This window comes from Trichosurus vulpecula, chromosome 2 (genome assembly GCF_011100635.1).
Source record: "Trichosurus vulpecula isolate mTriVul1 chromosome 2, mTriVul1.pri, whole genome shotgun sequence".
NCBI lineage: Eukaryota > Metazoa > Chordata > Mammalia > Diprotodontia > Phalangeridae > Trichosurus > Trichosurus vulpecula.
In genome coordinates this window covers 121,832,829-121,846,882 of record NC_050574.1, presented here as the reverse complement: position 1 = coordinate 121,846,882, position 14,054 = coordinate 121,832,829, and the positions used below count along the sequence as shown (strand labels likewise).

Below are 14,054 nucleotides of genomic sequence, written 5' to 3'. Positions count from 1 at the left end.
AGATGAGCAAACAGACTGAAAACTTAAATGACCCTACCCAGGATAACACAGCAAAGCAGCACAAGAGATGGGATTTAAATTCAGGTCTTTCTGACTCCGAGTCCCCTAATAATCAGAAATAACAACTATTTATATATTATTTTAAGGTTTACAAAGCACTTTACCTATGTTATCACATTTGATCCTCTCAATGAGTTTGTAAGAAAGGTGCTATCACCCCAATTTTACAGATGAGGAAATTGAGGCAGAGAGGAGTTAAATAATCACTAATAATAGCAGCTAGAGGGCTCAGTGGAGAGAATGCTGGGCCTGGACTCAGACAGACCTGACTTCAAATCTGACCTTAGACACTTACTAGCTGCGTGACCTTGAGCAAGTCACTTCATCTCTATTTGCTTTAATCAACTGAAGAAGGAAATGGCAAACCATTCCAGCATCTTTGCCAAGAAAACCCCATGAACAGTATTGGTGCGCTGTGGTTCAAGGGGTCACGAAGAGTTGGACATGATTGAACAACTGAACAGCAATACTTACAGAGCACTTACTGTGTGCCAGGCACTGTGCTAAGCGTTTCACAATTATTATCTCATTTACCCCGGAAGACGGTGCCATTATCATCATTCCCATTTTACAAAAGGAAAAACTGAAGCAAACAGGTTAAGTGACTTGTCCAGGGTCACACAGCCTAGCAACATCTGAGAAAGGATTTGAACTCAGGTTTTCCTAATTGCTGACTTGAAGGTCAGCGCTATCTCCTCTACCACCTGGCTGCCTCATCTAATTGAGTCCTCTGCTTTTATAGATGAGGAAACACTGATGGCTGATGAAAGCCTTAAGCCACGCTTTCAGGTCCAGGAGTGGTACAGCCTCCTCCCACCCATACCCTGTCCCTCCAGTCAGTGGTGATTTCTCCCTCCTTTGATGTCATAGCACTTTATGTTCCAAATAAAATCATATCAAATCCTTTAGTATTACAGCTCTTTGTGGATGTCTTATTCTCAGGTAATAGACTGTAAGCTTGGTGGGGACAGGGATCTGCCATCGGTCATTTGTATATCCCGCCCCGCCCCCCAGAAGACTTCAAGAAAGGTTGTGGTATTACTGAAACCTGGGATTTCATTCAAATGAGATGGAAAGGGATCCAATGAGAGAGACCACTGACGTCCTTAATCATCACACCCATCCTTGGCACGTTCGGCACCTGTAGTTAAACTGAGGGAAGTCTGGGTGGTGGAACGCTGGATATACTACAGGGAGACCTGACCCCGGACACATAGTGGCTGGGTCACCCTGGCAAATCTCTGAACCTCTCTAAGCACAAGTTTCATCTGTAAAAGGAAGGTCACACTCAGCAGCTTCTAGAGATCTATGACCTTAGATCTAAAGATCTAAATCTATGATCCTCAGACTTATGTGCTGTGTGTGTGTGTTTTCTGAACACACACACACACACACACACACACACACACACACACACACACACACGAGGTGTTCTCTGAACCTCAGAGATCTTGGAATAACAAATGTTACAACTAAAAAGGACTTTAGAATCCATCTTCAAGCATTTATTAACCACCTGTGAAGTAACAGGCACTTCCCTACCTCTACTGGATACACAGAGACAAAAATGAAACAGTCTCTGGTACTCCAGGAACTGGACATTCTTGGGAGACAATGTGTACACTTATATATACAAAGTAAATAGCTGTGAGGTGAGCGGGAAAAGCTTCGTTTTAGGAGGTGGTGTCTGAGGTGAGCTTTGAAGGGAATTTATTCCCTTATAGAAAGGGAAAAGGCCACAGCAGGGGAAGTGCTTACCCAATGTCACATCATGGGGCTGTGTCAGAGCCAGAATTCTCTGGCTGCTGTTTCCTCTACAGCACAGCTGTCCCACTTGGGGATTTGCACTGGTTTGGGATTAACCTCGCTCTCTTTCCGAGAAAGGCCCCATCTCACCTTGGAGGTTAGCTCCCACTGGTGTCTTATTGGGGAGATGTCAGTAGATGAGGGGGGTTGGAATGGATGATGTCTCAAGTTCATTCTAGCATTCTGACTCTGAGCCCACCCAGCAGCCTCTGCCCTGAAAACTGGAAGATTCTGGCTGGAATTAGAGAGGGATGAGGGGCCACTGGAGAACTGCTAGCCCTCAGCAAGAGGGGATCAGTTATTCCTCTTGTGGATCTTAAGAATTTGGGGAAGCAGGGGGTATCTAGAGCCTGTAGCTAGAATATCTTTGCATTGATACAGTGACTTATACCTTGTAGTACAGTGTTCTCTAGGGTACTGAGTGGTTCTAGTGACTTGAGGGGCAGTGTGGAGTAGTGGGCAGAGTGCTGGAGTTGGAATCAGGATGATCTGTGTTCAAATCCCCCTTCGGATATCTACTAGCTTTATTAACTGTGTAAACCTGTTGGCCTCTCTAGGCCTTATATGTGGAATGAAGGGGGAGGGGGCATGGACTTAACAACCTCTAAGGTTTCACCCAGCTCTTAACCTGTGACCTTATGACTTGTCCAGGTCAAACAGCTCCTATGTGTCAGTCAGACCTTGAACCTGGGAGTCCCCAACTCCAAGTCCAGTCTCGGCCCTCAGTCCATTATGCTACCACGTCACTCCTTAATAATAATACCTCTTTAGGGCTTTATGACTCACCAAGCACCTTCCTCACAACATTCAGAAAGGCAGAACCTCTGAGTATCATTGGCCTCATTTTACAGACAAGGAAACTGGAACTCAGAGAGGATGAGTGACTTGCCCTAGGTCACACAAGCGGTCAGGTAAGTAGAGTCAAGACCCCAATCAAACTTGCCAGACTTGTCCAACACTTCCTGTCATCACACACACCATACCACTCATTCATCCAAACTAGGATTTTAAATGTCTTTGACTTATTCACCACCTTCAAGTGATGCAGTGTGAGGCTGGCGGCCTGGCGCCAAAATTTACTAGCTTTGTGATTCCCGAGGGCAGATCAATTAACCCCTCTCAGCCTTGATATCCTCATCTGTAAAATGGTGATTCAAAAAACTATTCACACTCCTGGGAATTCTTGAGAGGATCAGATGAGAGACTGTGTATGAAAATGCTTTGTGTCTGTCAAGAACTGGACAAATGGGGGTTGTTGGGACAAATATTCCTCCTGGATAAAAAAAAATAAAGCGAGAATTAATGACATTCCCATCCTTCATTTCATTTGCCCAATCCCCTCCCCCTCCTTCCTCTGGGCTCTGCCAACAGCCCCATAATGGAGGCAGGACAGGCATTAATCTCTTCCTTTTAGAGATGGGGCTGCTGAGACTCAGAAGAGGCCTGGCCAGCCCAAGGTCACACAGCTCTTTTGTATGACAGGTGGAACTAGGGCCGAGTTTCTCCAGGCTCAAGCTGGTCTTAATCTCCACTGTGGAATCATACAGGATCAGACTACCTTGGCTTTAGAGCTAAAAGGCAACTCCCATATTTTACAGGTGAGGAAAGTGAGGCATAGAAAAACGAAGCAACTTCCCCAGGCTCACACAGCTACTACAATCTGAGGTGGGACTTTTTGATTCCAAGACCACCAAGATCCCAGGGAGCTTCCACTGTGGTGGAGGATATGGGTCCAGATCTTTGCTCTGTCATTTAACCAATGGAATGACTTTGGGCAAGTTGCTGCTGCTTCTTTGAGGCTCCACTTCCCCCACCCTTAAAATGTGCAAATGCTTGGCACAGCCCAAATGATTTTTCAGGCGCTTTTTAGCTCTGATGTTAGAATCCTCTCAGACCAGAGGCAAGGCCTAGATCTCCCCACTTCAGAATATAGCAGGGGCTATGACTCTCCTTCTGTGTCTCCCCCAAACTCCCCTTCCCCAAACCCTGCCTCACCAGATTCCTTGACAGAGCATACACCAAGTGAGTGCACCAAACTCACCACCCACTACCCTAGGTGTTACTCATGGCTGGCAGCAACTTAGCCAGGTTTTCAGAGGTTTGAAGCTCAGGAATGAGTTAGTTTAAGGCCAGGGCACATTAACTGTGCCTCCCACCTATAACAGAGAAGACAAGATTCATAGCGGAGATGTCTGGGAGCGTGTGTGCGCGCGCACGCGCGTGCACGCGCTCAGGCTCTCTGAGGAATAATTCAATTGCAGACTTAAAGATTAATTCTTCTGGCAAGACAGACAAGAAAGACAGTGAGCAACATTTCCCCTCTCCTAATGCAATTCCTCCTCATGCCCAAGGGCCCGGCAGCTGAGGGATCAGCCCCGGAAGACCAATGAACACATAAGCCAGGACAGATTTCAGCAAACAGCCTCCCGCTGAGGACAGCTCCCTGCACAGCTGCTGCAGAGACTCTGGTTGTGTGTGTGTGGGGGGGGTGGAAGTTATTTCTCTGCACACAGCTGTGTTTAGGGCCCTGGGGCAGCTGCCCCTCAGGTAAGCTTGGGACCTCTGAGGACATGAAGGCATGAGTCAGACCCATGACTGGACAAGAATCCTCCTTCTAAAACATCTTCCCCTCCCCTGCCCCAACACACAGGTGGCCATCTCCAGCCTTTATGCATCAAGACTTCTGAGAATGCGGGATTTGCTCCCTTTTGGGGCCAACCCACTGCTCTTTTGGATAGTGCTGTGTCCCTATATCAAACCCAAATGGCATCTAGTCCAGCCCTCTGGGCAAATAAACAGAACAAACCTTATCCCTCTTTTACATAGAACCTTAGATTTAGAGCTGGAGAAAAGGATTGTAGAGGTTCTCAGTCCAACCCTGTCATTTATTAGGTGGGGAGGGTTTAAAAACCATTTGCCCAAAGTCATAGAGGTAGTAAATGGCAGGGCCAGGATTAGAACCTCTGCCTCTAAATTCAGCATTCTTTCTACTTAGCCATGGTGCTGCCTCCCCCCCAAATACTTGATGACAGCTACCCTCTCCCCCACAAAGTCTTTTCCTCTCTAGGCTAAACGTTACCAACTTTTCCAACTGATCCTCAAATGGTACAATCTACAAGCCACTTCCCCACTGTGCTGCTTACAATAATAATAATTCTTGTAATGCCTCCTCCCATTTCTCTGGTGCTTTAAGACTCTCTGCTCTTACAACTCTGTGGGTTGGAGGCCACAGAAATCATTATCCCTGTTTTACAGGGGAAGGAAGTGAGATCAGAGGTGTAAACTGACTAGCCACTTCCTGGCCACCAGTTCCAAACTGTATCCACCTTCTCCCTTGGATTCTGCCTTTGGAACTGCCCTAGGCCCCAAGACATGAGCTTTCTGCTCAGAACCATCCCAGACATCTCCATACCAGCCATACAATTCCCTCTTCCCATATGCTATATTCTCACACTGAAATGGAAGTTCCTGAGGGCAGAGGCTTGCTTGCTTGCTTGTATTTGTAACAGTGCCTGGCATACAGTAAGAATTTAAGAAATTATCTGTTAACTCTATCTGTCTGTCTGTCTATCTGTCTATCCATCCAATGATCCATCTATCTATCTATCTATCCATCCACCTCGACAACAATCCAACCATCTATGTATTTATGAATCTATCCATCTATCCATCCATCCATCCATCCATCCACCTATCTATCCAGTCATCCATCTACCTATCTATCTATCCATCCATTCATCCACTTATCCACCTACCTCTCTATCTGTCCCTCCATCCATCCATCCATCTATCTATCCAGTCATCTATCTACCTACCTATTTACCTATCTATCCATCCATTCACCTACTTATCCATCTACCTCTCTATCTGTCCATCCATCCACCCATCTGTTTGTCTATCTATCATCTATCGGTCTATCCATCTATCCATCCATCCAACTACATACCTACTTATCCATTCACATATCTAGTACATTTGAAAGGCATCTTCCTCCCGACAGCCTTGTGAGGAAGGGAATGCAAAGATGACCAAGCCAGTTCTCACCACAGCTGTACCCATTTCTCTGGTGCTTTAAGGTTTACAAAGCATTTTCTTCACCAAACTCTATGAAGCAGGGATCCTAAAGATAATTAACCCCCTTTTACAGGAAAGGAAACTAAGTCTCAGAGGGATGAAGTAAGTTGCCCACTGGCACACAGCTAGCGGGGGGGTGGGGAGGGGGGGAGGGGGGAATCTAGGACTAGATTTTTCTAGCACATCAAGGGGCTTATTTAACAATAACTACTAAATGAATGGATTAACGAAGCCATCCATCAATGGCCCACATTCCCTGGGTCCTGGGAACAGGGCTGGGTCTCCTTCCAAGCAGGGCTTTTTCTTTTAAAAACAACAACAGTCCCAAACACCCACAGACCAGATGTCTGAGGCCTGGGGAGGGTAACAAGGCAGGACCTATCTGGAAAAAGGCCTCTCTGGAAAAAAATCTAACTGTTTCAATTTTAAAAGGCCAATAAGCATGTGGGGACTGCCCACCCGCCCCAGAGGGCTTATAAAAAGCCCAGGGAGAAGAGTGGCATGTTTATCCAATCCCAGTTCTTCCTCTCCTCTCCATGAACTCGAAATGCCAGATTCAGAGCCCTGGCCTTTTAAAGGGACCTGGCCCGTTTCTTCATTGCCCATCAGTCAGTATTTCCACCAGTCAATCAGAGAGCCAGAGCTCTGGAGGTCAGGAGATGTGGGTTCTTTCCTTGTCTCTTTCTCTTTCTGGGCTCTAGTGCCTTTATCTGATAAAAAGGTGAGTATGTACTTATCCAAATAAGAAAACCCTTAGGACACAAAACAATACAGCTGAAAAGGATATTAAAATATGACAGAGAATAGCAAAACTAGGAGGAGTCTGAAAACAATTCCCGTGTTGAAAAGGACATCAAATTATAGGAAATAAAATAAGAGAGGAGTTAGAATGTAGAACATAGGCTAGAGCTTAAAGTAGTCTTGAAATACAGAAAAGAGAATGTCAGAGCTGGGAGGGGCCTTAGAACACAGAATGTCAGAGCTGGGAGGGGTCTTAGAACAGGGAATGTCAGGGTTGGGAGGGCCCTTAGAACACAGAATGTCAGAGCTGGGAAGGGGCCTTAGAACATTGAATGTCAGAGCTCGGAGGTGCCTTGGAACATAGAACACAGAATGATAGAACTGAAAGAGACCATATACAGACTAATTCAACCCTCTCAATTTTACAGACTGGGAAACTGAGGCCCTGTTTATGTCCTCATAGTCATATCTTCCCAACACCAAGATGAAGCCATCCAACCACCTCAATCTAGCCTTTAGCACTTCTAGGATGCTTAGAAAAACATCAGGCTCCCAAGTAAAAGCAGCTCTTAATCAGCAAAACTTCTCCCCTTCTCCACTTTCTTTCTTTTCCACTATTTTGGGGGGAAGAAATGAGGAAGGTTCAGGTAGTCCAAAATGAGAATTGGTCACCAAGAGTATTTTCACTTTGCTCAGAAAACATCTTTTGTGGTCCATTTAGGTGAACAGGGGTAGGCAACTGTGACATGGTACAACAGATGGACCTGGAATCAGGAAGACCCAAGTTCAAATACAGCCTCAGACATATGAGTTGTATGGCCCTGGGCAAGTCACTTTACCTCTGTCTGCCTCAGTGTCCTCAGCTGTAAAATAGAGTTAATAAGCGTTCCTCGTGCTCCTGAGCACATTGGGCTAGTACTTAGATAGGGACAAAATTATACAAATGTAGAGATTCTGCCACTAATTTGCCGTGTGACCTTAGGTAAGTTTCTTCCTCACTCTCCCCATCACCCCCACCCCCCACTTTGAACTTTTAAGATTGTCTTTGAGGAACATAGCCAAAGAAATTTTAGAAAATTAGCGCAAGGCTGACAATAGACTCCCTGAGGCATCCCACCAGAGATGTCCCTCTAACACACCATCCACCCATTAAAGATTCCTCTCCAGAACTGGTCAGTGAACCAGATCTGGATCCCACCAATCAACCAGCCAACATTTACTAAGGGACCACTATGTGCCAGGCACTGTGCTAAGCACTACAGACACAAAAAGAGACAAAAGCCCCCAAGGAGCTCCCAATCCACCTAACCACGCTGCTCTTTAGCCCACTCTTGCCGCCTGATCCACAGTTAGGTTAATAGACTTTGTCAAATGCTTTACTGAAATCCAAGTATACTATGCCTGTGGCATTCTCCTAATTATTAAACTAACCATCCCCTCTCCGAAAAAAATTGATCTGCCAACGAGCATTAAGCACCTATGACAGGCCAGGCACTCTGCAAAAAACGCTGGGAGAACTGGGTTCTGGATGGAGTTTTGTGCATTGTTCCCTGTGGGCCAACAAGGAAATGTTCTTCCCAGCTTTGTCCTGTAAAACAAGAACCAAGTACTCTTTAAGCCTCCTGCGAGTTCTAAGATTATAATATTAGCAAGGTGTCATACTGCAGCAGAAAGGGCTAGGTCACAAGACCTGAGTTCAAATCCCTTCTCCAACAACTTCCTTCCTTCAGGAAGGTCGACTCATCTCTCTGCATCTCAGCCTCCCAAGCCTGTCTGCCAAATGATAATAACAGCGCTTAGGTGACCTGCCCCGCAGTGCTGTTAGGAAAAGCATTTTACACATTTCAAAGAGCTAGAGAGAAGGAAATTATTACTAAGTCTGTGATTTCTCTCCGGCCCTTATTTCTTCCCTTCCCCTTATTCTCTGCACCCCCCACCCCCACAGGACCACTGGTAAGATAACAGATGCCGAAGTTAAAGTTTAAAACTATACACCAACACAAGGTTGACAGCATTCCTGGTACGTGTATATTTGCGAAGCCACACGCAAAGCTGCCTTATCTCAGTCCCAGGGAGACTGATCATGGGGACAGCTCCTTAGAACTGGCTCTGACCCAAAACAGGAGTCCTTCCACCTGTGAGCAAGTATAGACACCGTCAGGAGGCCTGAGGCTAGAGCCCCAGGTGAGAGGAAGTCTAGGGGCCATCTCTCTAAAACAGCCCTCATCAGTCCCCTCCCCCCACCATCAATCTGAAGGCTGGATGGACCATCTCACCACTCATGAAACGTCAGAGACAGAAGGAACCTCAGGGCAGAGAAGGTCAGAGGAGGAAGGGGCTCGCCAAGATCGGTGGAAGGCAAAAGGGACTAGCATTTATTAAGCACCTGCTATGTGCCAGGCACTGTGTTAAGCACTTTACAGATATTATTTCATTTGAACCTCACCACTACCTCGGGAGGCAGGTGATGTTACTATTTCTAGTCTACAAATGAGGAAACTGAGTCAGAAAGTAGTGAAGTGATTTACACAGCTAGGAAATGCATGAGGCCAATTTGTATTCAGGTCCAGCACTCCGTCCACAGAACCACCTAGCTAGCTGAGTACCAACCCCTTCATTTTTTGGAGAAGGAAACCAAGAAATCACAGGCACTAGAACCATCCTCTCTGCTCCCATTTTTCTAGTCTGCACAGATTGACTAACTCAAGGTCACAAAGCTGTGTCGCAATAAATGCCAGAGCTGATGTCCCACCTTCAAATAGAACTTTCTTTCTACCAGAGTAGAAGGCCACTCTAACCACAGAATCTCAGCGGTGAAAGAGACCTCAAAGGCCACTGAGTCACATTTTTAGACCTGAAAAGGAATTCAGTCCAACCCACACCAGGGCAAGAATCCACTTTACAATCTCCCAATCAGAGGTCTTCCATTCAGCCTCCACTTGAATTGCACTGACAGTAAACTCATTACCTTTTCTACAACCTATTCCACTGTTGGGACAGCTCTTTTATCGAGGTTTTCTTTACAATAAATCTTCCCTCTGTAACTCTCCCCATTTTGGTCCCAGTTCTGTTTACTGGGACCAGGTAAAATGAGCCACATCTTTCTTCACCCAGCAGCCCTTCAAATGGTTCCATTTAATGTCACAAACATTTGTTAGGTATACCTACTGTGGGGAAGGTCTAAAGTTCCTGATAAGAGGGCCTATAATCTCTATTTGCACATCTCCACTGACAGAGGCTCACTACCTCTTGTAGTGACTCTTCATATTAATGAGAGACTTGCCTTTTAGCGTATTTTTCTATACATCTGATTAAATCTGGCTCCATGTACCTTTTCACCTTCCCTCCCACCTGGTCTTAGCTGTGTCCTCTAGGGCCGCACAGAATATGGCTGTCCCCCTCCCCACATGGGGACTGAATAACAAGGCTGAGGGCCTCCTGAGGCAGCTCTCAAATGTACCTGTAGGAAAGCCTGTCCAAGCTGTTGTCCAAAGTGCCGCTGCCCACGGGCACCTCCTCTCCAGGGGGCACAGCCACCTCACAGGCAAAACTGCAGGGAAGCAAGAAGGCAAAGACACAGGTCATTCAAGTTGTGCCTGCCGCTAGCCAAGCAAGCAAAAAGACGAAAGCATTCCAATCTTCACAAATGTACCACCACACAGACAACAAACCGCAAACCGAGCCAAGGCAGTCATACACCAAACTGTACAAACACACAGTACTGAAAAGATACAAATGCACCCAGCATCCAGCAAAGAAGCTGGCCAGTGAATACAGGGCCCCAGCACCTCCCATAGAGCTGGCATGCTCCATTTAGGGCTATGCTCCAGATGCTCCTAATGAAGGGGTGCAAAGCCTGAGGGCAGGAGGGGATGCTGATGTTTATGTCCTGCCTAGTCAAATCTCTTTCTCCAGCTGTTTGAAACCCGCTTCTCAGGCTGGCCAGTGAAACCAACTGTTACATCACTGTCCTTGGACCCAGACGAGGAGGGGAAACACCCGGAAAAGGAAACTAGGGGAGAAAAAGTTTGGAAGAGGAACTGGAAGAAGAGGAAGAACAGAAGGAAGCACGTAGAAGAAGGAGGAAGGTAGAGAGGGAAAAGGAAGAACTGGGACACTCCAATTACATTACTAAGAGCCTAGCAGTGGAGGATTGCATGTGGGTGACTCATCAACAGCTCCTGGCCCCCTCACTGTCAGCAAGTCAGGGTGAAGTGGGGCAACAGGGAACCACGACCAACTCCCACACACAAGGAGGTGGAGGCAGAGCTGGGCCCAGATCCCCAAAGCTCCAGGATGGGGGTTCCTCAGCAAGGTGCCCTTCACAGGGGGATGAAGAAGGACAGGAAGGGCTGCCCAGAAACACTGTCTATAGGGGTGGGGAAGGAAGGAGAAGACGGTTTTATCTCATCCTTTGAAGTTTCTGAAAGAAACAGGAAAGGACAAGGATGGGGGAAACCCAGAGGCAAAGACACACAAAGGCAGATGCATGACAGACCCAAGGCCAGAAAGAGATAGGAAATGTAGATAACCAGAGGCAGACAGACACTCGGGGTACATGGATAACAAAACCGGAGCTGGAGAGAGACAAAGACAAAAAAAAGCTTGTGCTTGGTAGAGATGTTTGAGAGACGGACAACAGCCAGAGAGATGGAGACAGACACCCGGGGTGAATACATGATAAGCCTAGAGCTGGACAGAGCCGTATAGAGATGGATAAATGTGCCAGTCAAAGACTCTAGAAGGCAGACGGGCACATAGAGCCAAAGATACCCAAAGGCAGGACAGAGGAGAGAGGGAGACAGAGAGGAAAAGACAAAGGAAGAAACAGAGACACAAGAGAAAAAAACATACAGGGAGGCCTAACCTGGACTTTTCTCAGGGCTTCTGGGCCTCCCAACTGGATTCAGAGGCAGGTGCTACTAGGAAAACAGGGGGACCAGTACCTCTGAGATGGGGGTGAGCTGGGGCTCCCACTTGATCAAGTTCACTGCCTACAGGGCCCAGCTGAGAATCAGTGAGTCAGCCAGAGGAAGCCTCAAGCATCAAACAGGAAATAGCCCTGCTCCCCTCAAACCCCTGCCTCCCATCCTCATGCCCAATTACTGACACTTCCACCTCCTGCAGTAGTACAAAAGGTACAAGAAGAGCTGTCAGTGCAGGGCACAGCAGGTGAGGCTGCAAGGATGCTTGTCTCTGCCTCACCCTGTAATTGAGGCTCAGCTCCAAACCCATCTGCTCCACAAAGACCTATGGCCTAAGAGGCAAAGGACCCACGTCTGTAGCCCAGCTCTGCTACTGACTCACTGTAGAATCCACTGCAATCAATCAGTGGGCATTTATTATAAGTAAGTACTTGCCTTGTGCCAGACACTGAACTAAGTGCTGGGAATTCAAAGACAAAAAGGAAATAAATTGTGCCTGTCCTCAAGGCGCTTACATTCTCCTGGGTGAAACCACCTTTACAAAATAGAGACAAATTTCAAAAAAAAAAATAGAGAAAAATTGTAAACATGGTAACCTTAGAGGAGACAGCACTAGTAGCTGTGGGGACTAGGAAGGGCCTCCTGCAAAGGCGTGGGTTTGACCTAAATTCGGATGGAGGTCAGGGAATTCAGGAGGCTGAGGTATGGTAGAAGATAGCATCCCAGGCAGGAGAAGGAACGCACTAAACAAAGAACCAATGTGGCTGGAAGAGAGATTCTATCCATGTGGATATCAATAACACCACAGAGCCACTGAAATCTAGGGTAGATGATTTATGTGAGGGCAGCTGTACTAAGGTGTGGAGGGGTGGGCACCTGGCTCAGTGGAGAAAGGGGGTACCCCCACCCCAAAGATAAGCCTGACAGTATCTGCTTGCATATACACATAAAAGGGACAGTGCTTGTGCTCACACTTTCTCTCCCCTCTTCCCCCCTCTCCCCCATGACACAGACTTAAGGCCCTTCCCACTCTTGGCTTCCCTACTCTGGATACTCTCCATCTTACCAATGTCCTTCTTTAAACCCGCCTGGAACTTAGCACAACACTCCAAGGAGCTGAGGGGAGGAGTTGGGGGAGGGGCACAATTTGGATGGAGCCCTGCCCAGCCCATCCCAGCCCATTCCAGCCCTGACTAATGACTCACTATGAAGAGCCTGAAGATTGAAGACATACAAGAATCGTGCATCAATATTTAAGCCTGGCCAGAGATCATTGGCTTCCTGTCAAGGGAAGAACAATTACATCTGAGAACGGGATGCCGGCCTCACCAAGGGGCTCCCCACCCCCAACAGAAGGTCCATTTGTAAAACAACAGTATGGTCTGTTTGCTGCCTTGGTAATCTAAGCAAATTGCTTAACCTGCCTGGTTTAGCTTCCTCCCTCTGTAAAATGAGAGGATTGGACCAAATGGTCTTCTTAAAGGTCTCTTCCATCTCTAAAGCTCAGAGAGTCACCATGGACGCCTGACATCGCTGATGGACACCAGGCCACTGAAACTAGTCACTTGTCAAGAAAGCAGCCTGAGCCAGCCAGACTTCTAATCTTCCCATATCCAGAGGTGCTTTCCACACTCACTTTCTCATCTGACCCTCATGATGACCTTGTAACATGGGTAGGGAGAATTTTTCTCACCTCCATTTTACAGAAGTGGACCTGAGGCTTAGAGAAAGGGTGGCCAGCTTTTGAAAGATTGCTAGTAGATGGCATCCTTCATCTGCCAATTAGTTACACAGATGATTTCCTTGGGGCAAGGAGCCCCCGGTGAGGACCTCTTGAGCTTACTCACTGCAATTCGGCATCAGTTCTGGGACTTTAAAATCTGCTACTGGATGGCTCTCTGTGAGGAGGGATGGGAGAGATGAGGGGAAAATCTAGGTGATATAAAAACAAGAGATGGCAATAAAAATTTATTTTAAAAAACTAGAGAACTGTTTGGAATCCTAAGGGTTAAATGACTCGCCTGGGGTCACTATCAATATGTATCTAAGGTGATACTTGAACCAGGCCTTCCTGACCTGGAGGAGGGCTCTCTAACCAACACTCTATGGTTGCTCTCCAACTTCATTAATAGGGATAGGGTCTGGACCTGTGATTGTATTGGCATAGAAGTGGAAAATAAAGCTTAGAGAGAAGTTTCCCAAAAGTTGCTGGTGAATGGTGGAGTCAGGTCCAGAAACAAATTTTCCTTCACATATTAGTCACTTCCTTTCTTTGTGGGCCAGACCTAAGGTTTCATTAGTGTAAGGAAGTCCCGGGGGGGAAAGTCCCTCTAGCAATGCAGGTTGGCACCTTTTAGTCTTAAGAGAGTTGCCTGGGTACTGAGAGGTTAAGAGTCACACAACCAGTATGTGTCAGAGGCACAGGTCTTTCTGACTTTAAGGTCAGCT

General features: G+C 46.9%; 1 protein-coding gene across 3 annotated transcripts in view; it reads right to left on the bottom strand.

Annotated features, from left to right (window-relative positions):
* The window catches only part of GDPD5 (glycerophosphodiester phosphodiesterase domain containing 5), a 169,195-nt gene that overhangs the window by 99,217 nt on the left and 55,924 nt on the right, over positions 1-14,054 (bottom strand). For 2 of the 3 annotated variants that reach the window (XM_036745986.1, XM_036745988.1), the window contains exon 2: positions 10,142-10,231. The exons of the other annotated variant lie outside the window; for it this stretch is intronic. The gene's annotated coding sequence lies outside the window, so the exon portion shown is untranslated. The remainder of the gene's footprint in view (positions 1-10,141; positions 10,232-14,054) is intronic. 3 annotated transcript variants of the gene reach the window in all.